Source organism: Notechis scutatus, chromosome 3 (genome assembly GCF_049901735.1).
Source record: "Notechis scutatus isolate UNSWTSFEM ecotype Mainland chromosome 3, rNotScu1.2, whole genome shotgun sequence".
NCBI classification, from domain to species: domain Eukaryota; kingdom Metazoa; phylum Chordata; class Lepidosauria; order Squamata; family Elapidae; genus Notechis; species Notechis scutatus.
In genome coordinates, this window is record NC_142011.1 from 102082588 (window position 1) to 102102302 (window position 19715).

The window sequence follows — 19715 nt, forward strand, 5'->3', positions numbered from 1 at the left end:
TTCAAAAGGCAATTAATATGAAGCATGAGAACTGCACCTTGAGTTCAATGGAATTTTTCAGGATATTCATTTATCCTAGAAGTCTTATTCTATTCAAATGTTTCAGTTGCTTCTTCGATCTTATAATCTACACAGACTCTGTTAAAAAGTTAATGAAGTTTTCAGTTAATAGACTTTTAGTTTAAGTGTCAGGGAAACTGTCAATGTTTTCAAAATAATATTTGTCTGATTTATATATTTTATTTTTAAATTTTTGGGGGGAAATTCCACTTGTTTCCTTAGATCAAATGTGAATTTGCCAACATTGTCTTTAAAATCTGTATTAAAGTGTCATTTAGTTGAGTGGTTTGTTTTGTTGATGATGTTGATGGAATTTTCTTTTTTCTTTTTGTATATGTAGTATATTAAATTTCTAGAAAAGATAAAATGTAAGACAGAAAAAAGAAATTGAAAAGGAAAAAACTAAGGGGAGAAGTGCAAAGAGTAAGAAAAAAAGAAAAAAGTAACTCCCAACTTTCTTTGGTGCATTAACTTTTTGCTCTAAAATTCAGTGGCATACAGTATTTCTATAATCATAAACAGTTCTAATCATCAAATCCCAAAATTAAAATTTCATTTCTTTTGGTTTCCAGCTTTTTCTACTTCTCGTTCAGAAACTGATTGTATTGATGATTGAAATACAGGTAGACTATAGCCCTAAAATTTTGTTTAATTATGCTTCCTAGCATCCCTCTTTACTTATAATCTTCCCTAAGTCTACCAGAGATTATAGGTCATCAATGTCTAGACAGCTATAAACTCACCATTTACTCATAGAGAAGATATGCTTCAAATAGTTTTTGATGTGTAAACCTGGGAAACATGACATCTGTAAGAACTGCCAGACTGGAAAGTAACCTAGAGAATGAGATGCTTGTTTTGGATTTGAAGGCAAATATAGATAGATAGATAGATAGATAGATAGATAGATAGATAGATAGATAGATAGATAGATAGATAGATCTATCTATCTATCTATCTATCTATCTATCTATCTATCTATCTATCTATCTATCTATCTATCTATCTATCTATCTATCTATCTATCTATCTAATCTATTCTTACACAATACAGAAGCCTGATGATGGTAGATGAGATTCTGCCAAAATGTTGCTACAACTTTAAAAGCACAACTACAATGACGTGGGAAAATACCCGAACAAAGCTGAATGCCATACATGTAAGTACCCGTGAAAACTTAAGAAAACAAACAAATATAGATAGATAGATAGATAGATAGATAGATAGATAGATAGATAGATAGATAGATAGATCTATCTTTGGTTATTCGGGTTTTCTCCCGCGTAAGATTGGAAGTATCTAGGCAACGTTTCGATGAAGTCTCATTCATCATCTTCAGGCTTGTTTCTTCAGCTTTGTGCTTCTCAGAGTACTTTGTGCTTCTCATTACTCTGAGAAGCACAAAGCTGAAGAAACAAGCCTGAAGATGATGAATGAGACCATCGAAACGTCGCCTAGATACTTCCAATCTTACGCGGGAGAAAACCTGAATAACCAAAGATCCACATGCAAATACCCGCGAGAACGGCAACGTACCCGAACAAAGCTGAATACCATACATGTAAGTACCTGCGAAAACTTAAGAAAACACACACACACACACACATATAGATATGAATCACTGTGGTATAGCAATAAAGCTTTGGTATTTACATCTATTTATCTTCAAAGATCAAAAGGCACATCAATTTGCAGGTTATTCCATTGAAAAAAGTAGCTTTTCTAGTCAGTTATGAAAGATTTAGGCAAAAAAATCATAAAATATAAACTGCATATGGTGATTTGGTGGCAGCCCCTCAAATATACCAGTGTTCCAATATTTGAGAGGGCTGCCACAAAGAACAGTAAATCAACCTATTTTGCAAAGCACCAGAAGGCAAAATAAGAAATAATGGATGGAAACTAAACAAGGAGAAAAGCAACCTAGAACTAAGGAGAAATTTCCTTTTATTGGAGTTTTGGGAATTATCTGCTTAGAAATAGTTAGGAAGTGTAATTTGCTTGAGCAGAGTTGCACCTCATCTGTATTGCAATCAGTTAGAACAACTAATGAATGGAACTGCTTGCCTTCAGAAGTTGTGGGTGCTTCATCACTGGAGGCTTTTAAGAGAAGACTGGACAGCCACTTGTCTGGAATCGTATAGGGTCTCCAGCTTGAGCAGAAGACTTCTTAGGTCCTTTCCAATTCTGTTAATCAATGGGAAAGGAATGGGTTAAAATCAGGAGTAGGATTCAAATTTTTTAACAATCGGTTCTGTGGGCATGGCTTAGGTGGTGGGCATAGCTTGGTAGTCATGTGACTGGGTGGACATGGCTTGGTGGTCATGTTATTGGCTGGGTGTGGCCAACTCAATATCACTCACATCGAGGCATGCATCTCCTCACCTGGCCTCTCATGACTGTGGGGATGCTGCAACAGTCATAAGTGTGAAAAACAGTCATAAGTCACTTTTTTCAGTGCCACTGTAACTTCAGTGCCACTCCAGCAAAGTACCACAAAGGAGGGGAAACAAATTCCAGAGACATTCCAGAGACAGGAAGTCCAGTCCTGCCAAGAATTTAATAAGGGTTAACGGAGAGGCAGTTTCTGTAAGCAACACCAGAATGTTTCCTTCCTGCCTTCCTTACAGGATTAGGCCAGTAATTTCTTAACAACCGGTTCCCCAAACTGCTTAGAATGTTAACAACCGGTTCTAGATAATAGGTGCGAACTGGTAGAATCCCACCCCTGGTTAAAATTATGTTGGATTTAAAAACAATAATGAAAGATACAAGAGTGAGGAATGGTGGAACAAACCGTAATCAGTTTAAATATAGCCGTTATATTTAGTCTTGAGACTAAATCATGGGAATAAATGGGCATAGGAGAAAAGGAAAAAAGTGTAGTTACATAATAATAGAATGAAGGTAAAAAGAAAATATGAGTCTTATATGAAAAAGTATTAGAAGATCAATACATTTCTTGACAGAATTTATGGAAATACATGTAATAAAACAGGATATAGAAGCTGCTTGCAAGAGAACAAAAAATGACTGAGAACCATGTGGAATTACATTAATGGAAAATATGAAAAAGTGCCTCATGAATGATGAAGTCAAAAAGGCTCTGACTAGAAAGAATGCATACTGCATAAGAAAATGATTGTTTCAGAAATGAGATTAAGAAAAAGAAGAATATGGAGAATAAAAAGTTGTTAAGTTTGTAGTCAACGACAGCAAGGATTTTTGAGGGAATTCCAGAAAGAAAATTTTAGAGAATTGCATGGAAATTACTGAGCTATAACAGTAGAATTAAACAATATTGGAAGCTTTAGCACCCAGGAAAAATGATGAAAAGGGAAAAATAGTGATGTAAGAATGTTTTAAACAATGGTAAGGCTGCAGTGATGATGAGGGAACATGAAAAAAGTTCAAATATGGCTGTGGTTTCCTTATGAAGAACCTGAGCAACTTGTTTAATGTGTATGTGAAAACATAATCTGAGGCTTATGATTGGAAACTGGTCATTATTGTTCCCCTAGCCAAAGAGATAGTTAATGAAGGAATGTAGAAGCTACTAGTTTGAAAAGTATGGCTGGGAAGGTATTTGGAAGAATTCTACTGGAAAAGTTATAAAAGGTAATAAATAGCAAAACTTGAGAAATGCAGTATGGCTTTATATTGTAGAAAGTTAGCATCCAACCCTCTCCTAGAAGAATTAATATTTTGAGAAATATTAAAAAGGCAGTATATGATATTTCCCTGGATGAGAAATTGAAAAACATGTTCTTGGAAAGCAGCTCCCACTTTTCTTAATAGTCCTCAGTCAGCACTTAAGAGATAAAGAGATAGCTAGCTCTATTCATAGCAAATACCCTCACCCAAGATCCAACAAAGATAGCCCTCAGCTACAATAGGAATTGCCCAACACTCTTTCAGAGCACAAGCCCCTTCATTACATCATTTCAGTTGCACTCCCCCCACCCCAGGAAACTTCAACCAAACTTAGCTCAGACAAACTCCTAGGATTTGTACATGGCACTATGGGAGTCTGACAACAGCCAATTGAACACATGTTCTTGAACAGAAACAGGAAGCTCAAGTACAAAGCCCAAGAGAAGGTATAAATACCCCCCACTCTCAACTCCATCTGGTCAGCTGTTCCAGAACCACAACCCATGTGGTCATGTTCATCAATAAACGGACCCTCTGTGCAATCAGCCACCATCCTCCATTTTGTCTCCTGGCTTGGAGATGAACCAGATGAATATTTCTTCCAACAATATGAAACAGGTTGTACAGATCAGATTTTTGCTTCTCATTATTTAATTGAGAAATACATGGATGTGAAAAAGAAAGTTACCTTATTTTTGTCAGTTTACCAAAAGGGTATGAATAGACTTGAATTACGGAATGTTTGGCACAACTATGGGGATGAAAGCTGATTGATCACATTTGTTCCCATGTGGAAGGTTGAATTAACATCATAATTTTTCTAAATTCTCCACTGTACTAATGATGGAGCTCTGAATTAATATCATTCCTCATTATAAATCAGAGTAATTATTAGCTGCTAAGTCTTTAGAAACCTCAAAAAATAGCAAAATATTCAGTCAAGATTGTAGTAAGGAACAGTTGGGTATAATTAAATTCTGGTGGTTTCTATGTAGAAACATTTAACTATGTGTTTAACCTTTTATTGTTGTAGATGTATTGTGTTACGTATGGTGTTTTATAAGGAATTTTGATCAATGACCATCAATAAAATTTGATTGATTGGTCCAAAATGCAAGTAAAACATGTCTTTAAAAAGTAGGTAGTATGACAAAACTATATTATATCATCTTTGTTGTTTAAAGTTTAAAGAAAGCTTATAGTAAAGTTAGGGGATATATATATGCAGATACTTCTATATGGTGGGGATGGTAAGTTGTTGGCTGACAACCTATATGAGTTGCAGTAAATATTAGCTAGAATGTGTAATGTAGCGCTTCACAAACTTTTCCCTTCATTACCTTCCACAACTTATTAGAAAGCTCTTTCTACCCGATGTAGATAAGACACTTTAAGTCAATTTAAATGCCCCTATGGTGATTGGGTAATGAGGTTGTGGGATGTTATGTAAAGAAAATCCACTTTCATCCAATTTTGGGTAATTTATCCAGGCTTGGGAAGCATTGCTATAATGCAAGAAGGAGGAAGGATTTGAAAATTAAAGAATTAAAGACTGGGATGGGTATAAAAAAAGAATTGTGAAACAATATATAAAGGAATAATCAATGGGCAGAGTGGAAGTAGACATAAACTCATTTAACTATATTTCTTTTTCTAATCACATGTCTTAATTGATCTGGCTTACTATTTCTTATTCTTTTTCTGTAGTTTATATAATGTTGTTTGCCTCCAAAACACATAGCATGATAGATCTGCATTATGCATACATTCACAAAAATTGGAAAAATATTCACTGAACACAGTTCAGTGGAAATGTAATGGAAATCTTGTCTATATATGTTTTTCCGTAATGAATCCCAATTTGGTTTCAAGCAAGTCAGATTAATTCCCATGTAATTTATCTTGATCTCACTAGTTAAAGCCATTAGCAACCCTGAAACAGTGATTTCATTTATCGTTGAAAAGTAAGGTAATCTAATCAATATTGCTTCTTAAATTAAGCATGAGAGTCTTAAGAATCTTTCCAAAAACTCTGAGAGGGTGATTTGATAACGTAGCATAAAATTATTTTTAAATCCCTGTCAACAGTTCATCAACAATTAACTGTGGAAAGACAGAATTGAATAGAATAGAATCTTTACTGACTTAGTCGTGTTGTTACTTACCAGTTTTGTTTTTGCAAAACTTTAGAAAAGTAAATGTATTAAATATATATCTGTAGAGATTCTCAGTCATCCAGGCCATGGTTGTCCCAAAGATGCTTTTTCAAGAGGGAACTGGACTTTCTTGTTTTTTTCTTTGAAAATGTTTTGCTTCTCATCCAAGATGCTGAAGAAGCTGAAGAAGCTTCTTGGGTGAGAAGCAAAATGTCTTCAAAGAAAAAGCAAGAAAGTTCAGTTGCCTCCTGAAAAAGCACCTTAGAGATATTAAAAATATGAAAAGTCATATTGGCAGAAACAAATATGTAACAAACGTGTATATTAAAAAACTCTACAGTGAATGGTAAATTTACTCAAACCTGGTCATCATGTATAAGCTGTATTAGTAATGTAAACAGACCAGTTATATTGCAAAGCTATATTCCAAAACTTCAGAATAAAGTTTAGATGCCTGCCAACCTCTGGACAGTAGACCATAAAACCAAAGAAAATAGAAAGTAAAATATAATAAATTATAAAAGACAACAAGAACCAATGGCAAGGGTGGCTAACAGCATTTGCGCTCTGAAACAAATCTGACAAGGCCACCCCAACCAAACTAACCCAAGGCCAAGGAGAATATTTCAGTTCTTTAGGGCTTTCTAGAATGCTATCAGGGTGGAAACCATTAGAAAGAATCTCATTCCAGAGAACTGGCATCTCATGATAGAGAAGGTACACTTCTGCAGTCCCCAATAAATGGCACTGCTTGATTGAAGGAACCTAGTAAACAATTCTATCTCATCTCAGCCAGATTATAAGAGATTGGAAGTCCCTTGGCTCAATCTCCTTAATCTTAACCAATTTCTTTTATTCTGAACATTTAAGAAAATCTAAATCTCATCATGAGTGGAGTTAAACAAACTTAACCAGTGGGTGTATTAGTTCTAAATGCCAGTGTGTGTACAGTGGGCACTTTAGAAGGATGCCTGAAATAGACCCAGATGTTTCAAAGGCAATAACGAAATGTTTATTTATAGCTCTAGTTTATAAGATCCATGCTACGCAAGGTTAACTTTATAGGGTTTCTCCCTTTTAAGTTCTCCCCCAACTGAGTTATTCATAGATGAATTAACAGTGCGCTGTATTTTTAAAATTCTCAGTGATTTTTGCTGTTCTTTCCTGATTTTGAAAGACCCCAAGTTCTGGCAGCTATGTAAAATGCAAACTGCGTGATTATCTACAGCAAAAAGTATGCTAGAAGGTTTTTCTTTATAAGTGTATATTTCACTTATTTCTTTTACAAAAAAAGCCCAACACAGTATAATATTGGAGCCTGGATTTGGAATCTTCCCAAATTTCTCTTTCACATAGAATTGTTTGGGTTTTTTTTAACACCACATAAACTGCCTCTTTGTTTTATTTTGCATTTATTTTTGGCATCTCTTTGAACTCCTAAGCTGGGAACTTTATATGTTTGATTGTTCAATTACTCAGCTAGAAGTTCTTATTAGCAATTTTTTCCCAATGAGAGAATGTGTGGCAAAATTGATATTTATATGGTGTTTCTCTGCACTGGATACATGTAACTTCTTATATATTTGTACCTCTGGGGAAAGATAATATATGAAACAATAAGCCGTTTTCATCATTTGTCAGGAAAAGTAACAACTGTTGCTTAACCTTATAAATCTGAATTGTTCCTTAGTTGACGTATAACTGAAAAGCTGGTGGGTTTTGCTGGGGTTTCAGTTTTCACTGGAAACATTTTGTCCAGCCTAGCTCAGCAGTTCTTTTATCATCACACCTAATCTGCATCAGAGGCAACTGTTACTGTTTGTCATTCTAGGGCAAACATCACTTCTTGGTCTGCCTTGCTATGAAAAGAACCTCTGTATTGTCTAGGAGAAGCATTACAGCTGCATGTCCTGTACAGTTAGAAACTAAGTGAATGGAGAACTGTTTTTCATGCTGTCTTCCAAAGCTCTGAAATAATAGATTATAATTTATCATTTGGCTGCTGCCTGATGTATTCCAAAGTGGACTGCGATAAAACCAATTTTTGAAAAAGTTAAATCTGGAGCTCTGGGATTTTATAAAGCTAGATAGCTTCTCAAAATTACCATTGAGTTTAAGGTGGCGATTGGTAAAATTCTACGGTTCTGTGATCATAATTAAACACATATTAAAATAATTAATAGAATAGAATTCTTTATTGGCCAAGTGTGATTGGATACACAAGGAATTTGTCTTTGGTGCATATGTTCTCAGTGTACATAAAGGAAAAAAACACATTCATCAAGAATCATAAGATACAACACTTAGTGATAATCATAGGTTACTAATAAGCAATCAAATCATACTAGGAAACAAATAAAATAATATAAATTGTAAAGATAAAAGCAACATGGTTATAGTCATAAGTGGGAAGAGATAGGTACTAGGAAGTGTTATTATAATCTAGTAGTAGAGGAATAATAGTAATACAGTCTTAGTAAATAAGTTGACAGTGTTGTGGGAATTAGTTGTTTAGCAGAATGACGGCATTCGGGGAAAAATTGTCCTTGTGTCTAGTTGTTCTGGTGTGCAGTGCCCTATAATGTCATTTTGAGGTAGTATATAAATGTATTTAAATACATTTAAATATAACTATACTGATAATTAAATCAAGTTTACTGTTTAATGTTGCCAAATTACTTCTTTTCTGATCCCAACTATTTTGCTGCTGCTGTTGTTGTTTTGTACTGCTATCCCTCCTAGGAATGGACAAATGGAATGAGAAGGACTGTTTCTGTTTTCTCTAAGGCCACATTTTACAAATTACAGAATAGCAGAATTGGAAGGGACTTTGGTGAACTTCTAGTCCAATCCCCTGCTCCATCAGGAAACCCTAGACCAGTATTGGTGAACCTTTTTGGCACTGAGTGTGCGCATGCGCAGGAGTGCCGGAAATCAGAAGAGCAGCTCCCCAGCATGCCAGCTCGTCTTCCAGTTTCTGGCGCGCATGCATGCACAAAGACCAGCTAGCTGGTGCGCATGCACATGCCGGAAACTGGAAGAAGAATGGGCAATGGCTGGCATGCCCGGAGATATGTCTCTGCGTTCCACTTCTGGCACGTCTGCCATAGGTTCGCTATCATGACAAATGGCTGTCCAATTTCTTCTTAAAAAACCTCCCGTGATGCAGCACCCACACTTTTTCATATTTTCCATGAAGGGAAGGCAGTTCCATTCATTAGTTGTTCTAACTGATTGCGATAGGGAAGAGGTGCAACTCTGCTAAAGCAAATAACACTTCTTAATTATTTCTGACCAGATAATTCCCAAGACTCCAATAAAGTCTTTTAATGCCTTAGGAGAGTTTTTTTTTAATCTATCCTTTTCATGTGGCAAGCCAGCTTTACAATCTTGATTACTCCCAAGGCCTTTTCTCTCTCTCTCTCCCCACTATTCAATCAAAACCACTCATTATTTACCTATTCCTTTCAGATTACAGGAAAAAACTATTGCCTCTCATACGATAAAATGCATCATATTATGCCAGACACAAAATCCCTTCTGGGCACATAATAGAAAACCCAGCTAACATGTTACTCTGATGAAAAACAAAACATCTGTAGTTGGCTCTTTTAAAAACAACAAAAGGAAGCAAGCTTCATGGCTAAAAAGGAGAGGGATGTAGAACTACTGTCTTTGTCCTTTTCTATCCCCAAGAACTCTAACCATTCACTGAATTAACATTGTGATACTTTCGATCAATTGCAATACTGTTTTCTTCCTAGGAGTTAACAGTAATTATTCATATAGGGCAGTGATGCAAAAATAAATAAATCAATGTCCCCTGAAGAATATATAGTTTTTCAGCCTTAGGAACTCCTTCAGAAGTGGTGGGGCTAAAATCTGGCCTCATTTTTGCATTTAGCCTAGAAAGGCAGAAGGTATCCTGACAACATTCTGAATTTCCCCCATGAAGTTTGTCTGGCTTGTTTTGTGGGAATGGCACTCAGTGGGGTGCGCTGTTGCAGATTCGGACTGGTTCTAGCAAACTGGTAGTTCCGATGATCCCACTTGCCCGTGCCCCAACCTGTCCTATATTTCCAGCTGATTCGCGTAGCACAGTGGATTTCACACACCTCAGCTGTTCTACTTACCGGGGCTGCCCTGTAGAGGTTCAAATGGTTGGTTTTTGAATGCTGTGCATGTGCGCTCACAGAACCGGTTGTTAAACCGGTTGCAGCTCACCACTGATGGCGCTCAACACATCAGGCAAAAAAACTAGTTAGCCTTCAACTTTATAAAAGTTTCTCTTAATCAGTGAATTACTCCCTATCTCAATGTTTTGCAACCTTAGCAACTTTAAGACACGTGGACCTCAACTTGAAGTCTTAAACTTGCTAGGTTCAGAAACACCACTGTGGGTGCTAATGGAGCCTCTGTGTTGGTTGTAGTGCTGGTTGGGAGAATGATTAGATTAGATTAGAATAGATTAGATTAGATTTACAGAATTGGAAGGGTCCTTGTGGGTCATCTAGTCTAACCCCCCGACCAAGCAGGAGACCATACACCATTTCTGACAAATGGCAGTCCAATCTCTTCTTGAAAGTCTCCAGTGATGAAGCTCCCACAACTTCCAAGGGCAAGCTGTTCCATTGATTGATTGTTCTCACTGTCAGAACATTTCTCCTTATTTCTATGGTAGGTTGTATCTCTCCTTAATCAGTTTCCATCCATTATTCCTTGTCTGGCCTTCAGATGCCTTGGAAAATAGCTTGATCTCTTCGTCTCTGTGGCAGCTGCTCAAATATTGGAACACTGCTATCATGTCTCCCCTGGTCCTTCTCTTCACTAGACTAGCCAAGCCCAGTTCCTGTAATCATTCTTCCTATGTTTTAGTATCCAGTCTCCTAATCATCCTGGTTGCTCTAGAGTCTCAACGTCTTTTTTATAGCGCGCTGACCAAAACTGGATGCAGTGTTCTAAGTGTGGCCTTACTAAGAGTGGTATTAATCACTTGATCTTAGGATTGTGTTGGCTTTTTTGGCTGCTGCTGCACACTGCTGACTCATACTTAATTGGCTGTCCACTAAGACTGCAAGATCCCTTTCACAGTTACTGCTATTAAGTCTGGTTTCACCCAGTCTATATGTGTACTTTTGGTTTTTCTTGCCTGAGTTTAAGACTTTTCTTTTCTCTATATTGAATTTCATTTTATTAGATATGGCCCAGTGTTCTAGTCTGTCAAGATCCATCTGGATCTTGAGCCTATCTTCTAGGGTGTTAGCTATTCCTGCCAGCTTAGTATCATCTGCAAATTTGGTAAGTTCCCCTTCTATTTCCTCATTGAAGTCATTTATGAAGATATTGAAGAGTACTGGGCCTAAGATGGAGCCCTGTGGTACCCCACTTCTTACTTCCCTCCATGTAGACGTAGGCCTGTTAAGGACTACTCATTGAGTACGGTTTGTTAACCAATGAATGAGTTATAGATGAGGATGGAAGTCATGTAACACTTTGCGCATGAGGTTTAGTGTTATATATACATCTATGCAGTATATCTCTCAACTGAAAGCTTAAGAAAAAGAAAAGTGGACTATACATGCCATTCTAAAGATAGATTCTATATATTTCTTCTTGCAACACTACAGATAAGAGTTTCCATTTGAGTACTAGAGCTTGAATAGCTTGTAAAATTAATGCTCTGTATTTAGCACAATGGCCCACGAGGTCAATTCCCACTAGAAGGTTGCGCTCCTTAAGAAGATCTGTGGCTATGGTGTCAGTATAGTCCAACACAGAGGGGAAAGAAACCTGCTAAATAATATAAGCAGATCTCTGCATTGGATATACACATAGAGAAACTGAAAATAATATAAAACCTGATCCATGAAGGTGGTGAGAGAGAGAGAGAGAGAGAGAGAGAGAGAGAGAGAGAGAGAACACACACACATATCTTGACCTTTAACTGAGTGAAACTGTGCATCATAGAGCAACAATTTTTTAATCAAGATACCTCAAATGGTCAACTTACAGATTGAAATTTTGGAAAGTTGTGGCTGCTGCTGCATTGCTAGCTATAGCTGCAGTCATGTGATCTTCATTTTCAACTGTATATGACAGTGTCCCAGCCAACGCACAATTCCTTGCTTCATTTCCCACTCACCAGCAGTCCACTCTTAGTCAGTTTTTCTGTTTAGGTTAAAACAAAATCTCTGAAATGATGATCCAATGGGACACAGGTTGTCTAGTAGCATTCTAAAGATAGTAATGTCCATTGAGATTCTTTGATCACACTCATGGACCCACACATTTTTAAAAATATGCATATGAGTTATTTTCCCATACATTTTAGAAATATGCATATAAGTTATTTTCAATCTCATGTTTATTTTTATCTGAAGAACTTATTACATTTACACAAATGTCTGGGTCTATGTTGTAATAACTGTATATGTATATTTTTAGATTCTGTTACTGCCAATGTGATGTCTCTTGGTTGATTCAAGTGTTATTTTTTAAGGAAATCAGTAAAAATGAAAAACAGAAATATATAAAAAAAGAGTTTAATAATTTCTGTCTCCTATCCCTCTTTTTTGGCTACGGATCTGAATAAGATGCCTAAACAGAGGTTTGGCATTGAAGTTAATTATAATTCAGAATCATAGCTTTTCCCAGCTTTATTTTCTCAAGATGTTTCAGATCTGAATTCCTATAATGAACCTGGATTATGAGACATGGTTTAGCATATTTGTAGAAGACAGAATATAGTGACCTAACCAATGGATCAGAGCAAAACCAATGACTGCCTGTGTTGTTTATGTTTGAAATCAAATCTTGTAAACAAAATTGCTTTTATTTCAAGATAAGCTGCCACCGCCACTTCTAAAAACCCTGTGAAGTCACAGCACTTCAAATAAAAATTATTTTGGGGCTTGATGGCATCTCTGTGGCTTCTGACTGCAAACACAGAATTCTCTTGTCAGATACTAAGATACTTTGATTTTGCAATGTAGCAAAATGACATTTTCCTTTCAGCTGTTTTCTTTACAGCAGACTCAAGAACTTGCCTTTATACAGAATAAAAAGTCTCCATATGTTATGTGTTTCTGCTGCCTAGTGGTCAAGAAACGATACTTCACAGGTGGGATGCATTAAGGAGGGAGCATAATGGGTTTCCACTAAATTTCGTGGTGCTTGGATGGGAGACCACCAAGAAATCCCAGGGCTTTAGGTTAGACCAGGAAATTAAAAAAAATAGATCCTGGTAGAAAACAGAATGGAAACAATTTATATTGTTATGAAGAAAAGTTCAATGGAACTGTCGGTAAAGCCACTAGGAACTGAACTTAGCTGAAGGAGAATTTAGTTTTTAAATTCCATGGGATAAAGACAATGAGCTGTATTTGGAAATTTGTTAGCGGAGACTCATTTTTTTCTGATGAACAGAAAAAAATAACTAGAGTTAGGTTTGGTTAGTAACTGAGAATCATTCTAGGTAGGATGTGGAGTTTTTGCTTGTGTATATAGGTAGGCATTTTGTAATTTCTGCATATTCCAGACTACCTTAAATTTCACAATAATGAATGTTTTGTATAATGAATGAATGAATGTACAAGCAGAGATTTGTTTCTATAAAATTAACAAATAATTTTCTGAGTTCCAATTTCCAGTGGGTCATGAAACCCTTGGTGATTATCAACTGGATTTCTCAGCCTATCCTACCACACAGAGATGTTGTTTTCTGAAGAGTTTTGCAGCAAAACTGTGCTATAGTACAACTGCAGAGAAATAAACACTTTTTGGTTTCTTCCCAGATACATTTAATTCCATTGTGTTGAAATTCTTGGTATATTGAAAGATCCAGTTTGTTTTCAAAACTTAAAAGCAGCTCGGAGATTGTCTTCCAAGGTTGAATGCTACTTGCAGAAGGATTTATGCCTTTCAGTAAATATTCTTTCAGTCCTTCAGTGGCCATTTTGCATCATTGTCTTAACTAGCTGCCATCTAATGGATGATCTTTTAAATAAGGAATTGTAAGCTTGGCTGATTTTTTGTTGAGATATTCTGGTGATAAGCAACTTTCAACTGCTTACAATGTTCAAGTGGTCTACTTTGTACTTTGACACCATAGAAGGCAAACCAGGGGCCTTGAAAATAGGGTGCCAGCACCTTTTGGCTTAATCATAACTTATGTACTTAAAAGCTTATTGCTTAAATTTGCTCTTAAGCACATATGAGGTTGTATCAGCAAAAGAGGGATAACTGTAGGGGCCTCAAGCCAATGTGTAGAAGCAGCGGTGGTTAAACCTTATTTTGAGAACTGTATTCAGTTCTGGCTGCCAAATATCAGATGAAATTTAGACAAACTGGAATGAGTTTATGGAAGATGATCAGGAACTGGAAACTATAAAAAGGAAGCATACTGCAGTCCCTTCCACCATCCTGTAATTCTATCAGCATCCCTTATCTCCTGGAAGAATAACTAGTCAAAGGTATCCTGCCTGGCTCAAGTTTTGGTCCAGTGAGGGACAGCGTCTGGTAAAGCTGAGCCAAAACCTAACCTGCAATTTCTCAAAAATGGTCATCCATGAGAAACATAACCCAGTTGTTCTACCTTAGTTGTGAGGGAGTCTGAGATATTTTTTTTTAATTGAATGTATTGTTACAGGACAAGATCTGCTGCTCAGGGCTGATGTTTTCTGTTGTGCATTTTTGCATTGTGCTGAGAATACACAATTCCCAACTGAAACAGCACATTATATCATGATTTCTTGCCTTGGAATTGAACTGAAGTCAAGTCTGAAGTCAAGGAGGTTGCTGGCTGCTAAAGAGATGGGTGTACAGTGAAAGACAGAACATTTGTACATAGCCAATGTAACGCTGAATAAGTGTGGGAATACCATCTTCCATCTTTCAAAATTAATTTTTTTAAAATTCTATTCTCTCCTGGGGAAAAAAAATTAAAAGTGTTATATTTTTAATGAATTGAAATGATAAATGGCAAGAAAAAAAATGCAAGATAACTTTTGTACAACATTAGTTTAGAGATCCATTCTCTATCAGAAAAAAGAAAGAAACCTATGCATGGGTCAAAGTCTAAAGGATGCTGTTTGCCTATATAACTGTTGGCTTTTGTATTGTTGCAATAATTAAATTGAAAGGCAGAATACAAATACAGATGGATAATCATATCTCTTTCAGGAGCTGCAGGCCTGGGATGATAAGCTCTTGGGGGTCATATGACAATTAATGGGGAAGGAGAGGCTAAAGTAAATGATAGGTAGAATGAAACAAGAAAAATAAATAAGCCTCCCTTCTCTCTGGTCTCTCTTTTTCTCTTGCTGTCTCCCTGAAACTCTCTTATCTCTTTCCCAAACTGACATATTATCTTGACATGTTATCTTGCCTGCCAGAAATATGTTCTGATGAATTGTAGAGGGATTTAGAAATCATGCTAGAAGCCATAGAAAAATAGGCTGATAGCTGCACAGGACTACAGATTGCCCTCTCCAGCATAAATATTTAAAATTAATAAATATACTCTGTGCTGCCTTGGTGAGAACACAGTGCTGAATGACTCATGCCTTTCCCTCTTAGCTTCTGCAAAGTCTTCCATGTCACCAACAATGATGGTAGGACATGTTTGGTTACTTTAGATCCAATCAAACATCCTTTGTTATGTGGCAAACAGAGTTCTCTTTCTGCTATTGCAGAAACAGGGTCTGAACTTCAATTTGTAGATAGCTGCTGCTTTTTTAGCAGTCCTAAAAAACTCTGGTATTTCAGAAAGGATTTGGATTTGTTTGTGTAACTGATGTGGCCTTGCTTGGGGAGGGCCTGGAAGATACATTTGGATAACTACTCTACAGCCTTGCGAAAGCCAGATCTCTGTGGCTTTTGAAAGTTTGTTGAGTTTCTCAAGTTGAGGGCCACACCGAGTGCTCCAGAAGCCACATTGCAAAAAGCATGCAAAGCTAGGAGAAAAAAATTAATTTGATTTTATAAAACACACATGCCTCTAAATCAGGGGTCCCCAAACTTGGCACCTTTAAGACTTGTGGACTTCAACTCCCAGAATTCTCCAGCAGCTATGCTGGATTAAAACCGAATACGTTAATTTCCCACTGTATATTTAATCATGTAAGCCACATGAAATAGCAAGGTTTGTTCTCCTCTCTTAAATACATAGAAATACTATATTGGTGGGGGAAGTAGCAATCTACACCCATAATGAAATAATGAGAGTTAATGAGTTTCAACATTTGACAGATTGTGTAGTAGGAATGTTGACAGAAGTAACTAGGCAATCTAGCTGCTCTTGTTTATGTTTAGTACAACATCAGTAGAATTAAGGCTTTTAAGATGTGACCTTTTCCAGTAACCTCTGTAATTCAATTACAATGCTTACTATTTGTGAACAGTTTGGACAAGTGTTCCCCAGGAAGGAGAAAATAGAGGGTCTTTCATAAAGATGCATTGTTAGTACTACCAAATAGGTTTTTTTGTTGCCAAATGGAACATGGGGTGTTTATCTCTGTGTCCAGGTGTTTACTATATTTAGCAAGTGAGAGCTCAATGAAAAAGTAATCAAATTGGATAGGAGTCCAACAGTTGTTTATAACAGATGAATATTAAGAGAACATTTTACAAAATAAGAATCTTACTGACATTGCATCTGCAATTTTCACCAAGAATGGGTTCAGTCTAAAATCTGGGTCAAACTGGAGAAGTCAAATTCCACAAATTAGTTGCTTATGTGTTATGATGCCCTTTGTGTCACACATTCTGTCCTCCAACAGCACAGGCTTTACATCAAGTTTCAGGTCCATTCTTAGCTACCTATCACTCCAAACTTCTTCATGCTTAGAGAAAAACTGGAGTCAAGAATGATATGCATGTTGTCTTGCCTAAAAGAAGAGTGAGGGAAATGTTATGAATAAAGGAAACCATTCTTTATCTAGCCACCTCAAGTGCTGCTCAGCCTTTCTAAGAAGTGAACCTCTGTACAATAGTTTTTTTCCTCCATTCATTCTTTATTCAGCAGGCAAAGTTCTAGGAGAAAGAAAGGTTACTACATGAGCCCTTATATCAATAGACTGAGGGTCTGTAAAGAGCCATGTCCAAGACATACAATATGGGCTTCTTCAAATCATTTCCAACTTGCTTTAGCATGTGCATAGTTTTCACACTGGTGTAAAAGAAGGAACCAAAGTAAATCTCCATATCTGGCTTCAACAGCTTGGGGGGGAAATCATAAAAAACTACAGCCAGATGAGAAGCTATGATAGGTGGAACACTAGAAGATACAATTTAGGTTTGAAGTTGTTAATATGGGGTTGCACTTGGGAAAGGTTTGGGAAAAATTCCTGCCTAATCGAAATATGGTAGAGTTAAAATTTTATTCTAAATGTGTTTTTAGCTGTATAGATTGACATTTTCTTTTCTTAAATGTGGGGTATCGTTCTAAAATATGCTTTTCCACATTCCAAAATATGCTATGCCACATTCTAAAATATTGTTCTAAAATATGCTACTCCCTTATCAGGGACTCTGAAGTGGCAAATCTAGAATTCTCTTTCTGTGTAACATGTTGAGTTCTGAGTTAAGATATTATGGCTTGCATCTTTTAATTAAAACAGGGAGATCAGAAGAATTCATTGTATATCTTTTCTAGGCAACTACAGATTTACTCATGCTCTAATACTGCATAAAATGGTGTCTACTGAAAGGCTACTCATTCTAACCACTTTGTTACTTCCTTCAGTGACTTTCATTCCATCTTTGTCAATCCCCAGGCAAGTCACATAAACCTGCTTATAAATTGTGGTCTATAGCATCCATCAAGTGACAGTATTCCTGTGAGAAAACACCCATTTCAAACAGAAGTCATCTAGTGCCCCTACTAATGTGATAATGAAACAGGATATAAAAGCATAAAATTTTTATTAGAAGAAATGTCAACTCAATGTTTATTTTTTTGGTGGACATGCACATCTGTTGTCATCTAGAAATAGGACTGTCATCTGGAAAAGTCCCCTAAAATACAGTGAAACTAAGAAACTAAAATTAATCAGTGATGATGTGGATTATGCTGACTGCATAATTATCCATTCCTGGTAAGTTGGTAAGTTGGAAAAGTATTTTGATTTAATAGCCCACAACTTATTTCATCCATTTTGACACTAATAAGACCCAATGGGAAGTAAATATAGTCACCTATATTGCTTCCCTCCCCAAAATTTAATTTTGACCAAACAACCAAAGGATTGTCCATCTTTCTTGGGAATTTAATTCGGAATCTTTTTAATTATTGTAGATTGCCTTAGCCTATATTGCCTTAGCCTGATAGAGTATAACAGCTGTTATATTCATGGATATAAACTTCTGTGTCTCTGTGTATGTGTGAGTGAGAGACAGACAGACAGACAGACAGACAGACAGACAGACAGACAGACAGAAAAACGTACATGCCTCCACATACCAAATCTCTATTCTGGGCTTTATAGCCAAGCCAACTGACGTTGTCCTACACGCACTCATTTGACATAGCACATTCAGTATGGTTGAAACATGTTTGGTTTCATTCAGAAAGTGTCCCAACTTTGAACTCTCCATATACAAGTAAAAGAGACTGAAGCTCCATTTCTCTGGTTCTGTATTTTCACCTGCTTTATAAAGGATTTGGGATATCTTATTATTTAACTGCAGGCCCTGTTAAGTCTGGAGCGTGGGCGCAAAGAACGAGGCATCGAAATAGTGACTCCAACTCTTTATTAGTGACTTCAGAACAGAGCAAAAGCCTTGGGCAGCAGCAGCTCCTTTTATAGAGCTGGCTGCTGTCACAACAACCAATGATTTGAGTTTGCCGCGCTGGTAGCGTCCAATCAGCGGCGACCCACTGGCAGCCAATCAGATCAGCCAGAAACGACCAATCATGATCCGCTGTTTGCGGGCCAATCAGAAGTGCAGGATTACGAGCCTGCCGTGGAAGCAAAACTATTTGGGATTTTGAACTAACGCGTTTGCTTAGTTCGTAACAGGCCCTTCCCTCAATTCCACCCCATACTGACAAGATTATGCCCACGTTTATTTAATATGTAAGTTAGAAATAGGCTTATATTGGAGGTCAGCAAACTCTGGACACTTGCTCAGACCAACAACTGAGGAGTGGATTTCTAGAGCCTCTTAGCCTGGTTGCTCTGTCTTCCTGATGCTCTCTGCAAACCAGTGAATATTGAGAGTCAAAGGACAAGGAGAAAGTATGGAAAATGTCCTTTCCTCATAAGCAACATCTGAAAACTTGGGCATGGGTAGCCACATGGACAATAGGGAGGAGGTGGAGCCACTGAGCATGCTATGGAGTAGTACGAGGCCAAAGGAGTAGAAATGAAAGGCTGAGCTGAAACAACACAGCAGAGGTAGCACAGCAAAAGAGAGCAATTAATCAAATCACTGTTGCTTTGGGTGGCCTTGTAAATCTATGTAATAAATACAGTAAACATATAAACGTTACCAACTGTGAACAGGGATTATTCTATTGGCTTCCTGCCAACAGAGCTGATGTCTTGAAGTGGTGGGAAATCCATTGTGTTTTAAATATAAGTAACAGGGTGGCTCATCCATATAAGGAAATAACTGAAAAATAGAATAAAGATATCATGTTTTTTTTTTAAAAAAAAACTTCCCCAAAATAAAACAGGAGCAATGAGAAATTTCTGGCCATAACCATAAAGGGGATACAACCAATGCATCATATATAAAGTTTTCCTTTGTGTCCTTTGGCTTCTCCAAAACAGATGAAGTCTCTGGACCCTGAAAAAGTTGCCTACCCCTACTTCATAGACAATTTATGCCTCTGATGCTCA

The 19715-nt window shown here is 36.9% G+C and overlaps 1 protein-coding gene across 1 annotated transcript in view; it reads left to right on the forward strand.

Annotated features, from left to right (window-relative positions):
• The window catches only part of COLGALT2 (collagen beta(1-O)galactosyltransferase 2), a 197415-nt gene that overhangs the window by 30231 nt on the left and 147469 nt on the right, over window positions 1-19715 (forward strand). The gene's annotated exons all lie outside the window — the stretch shown is intronic.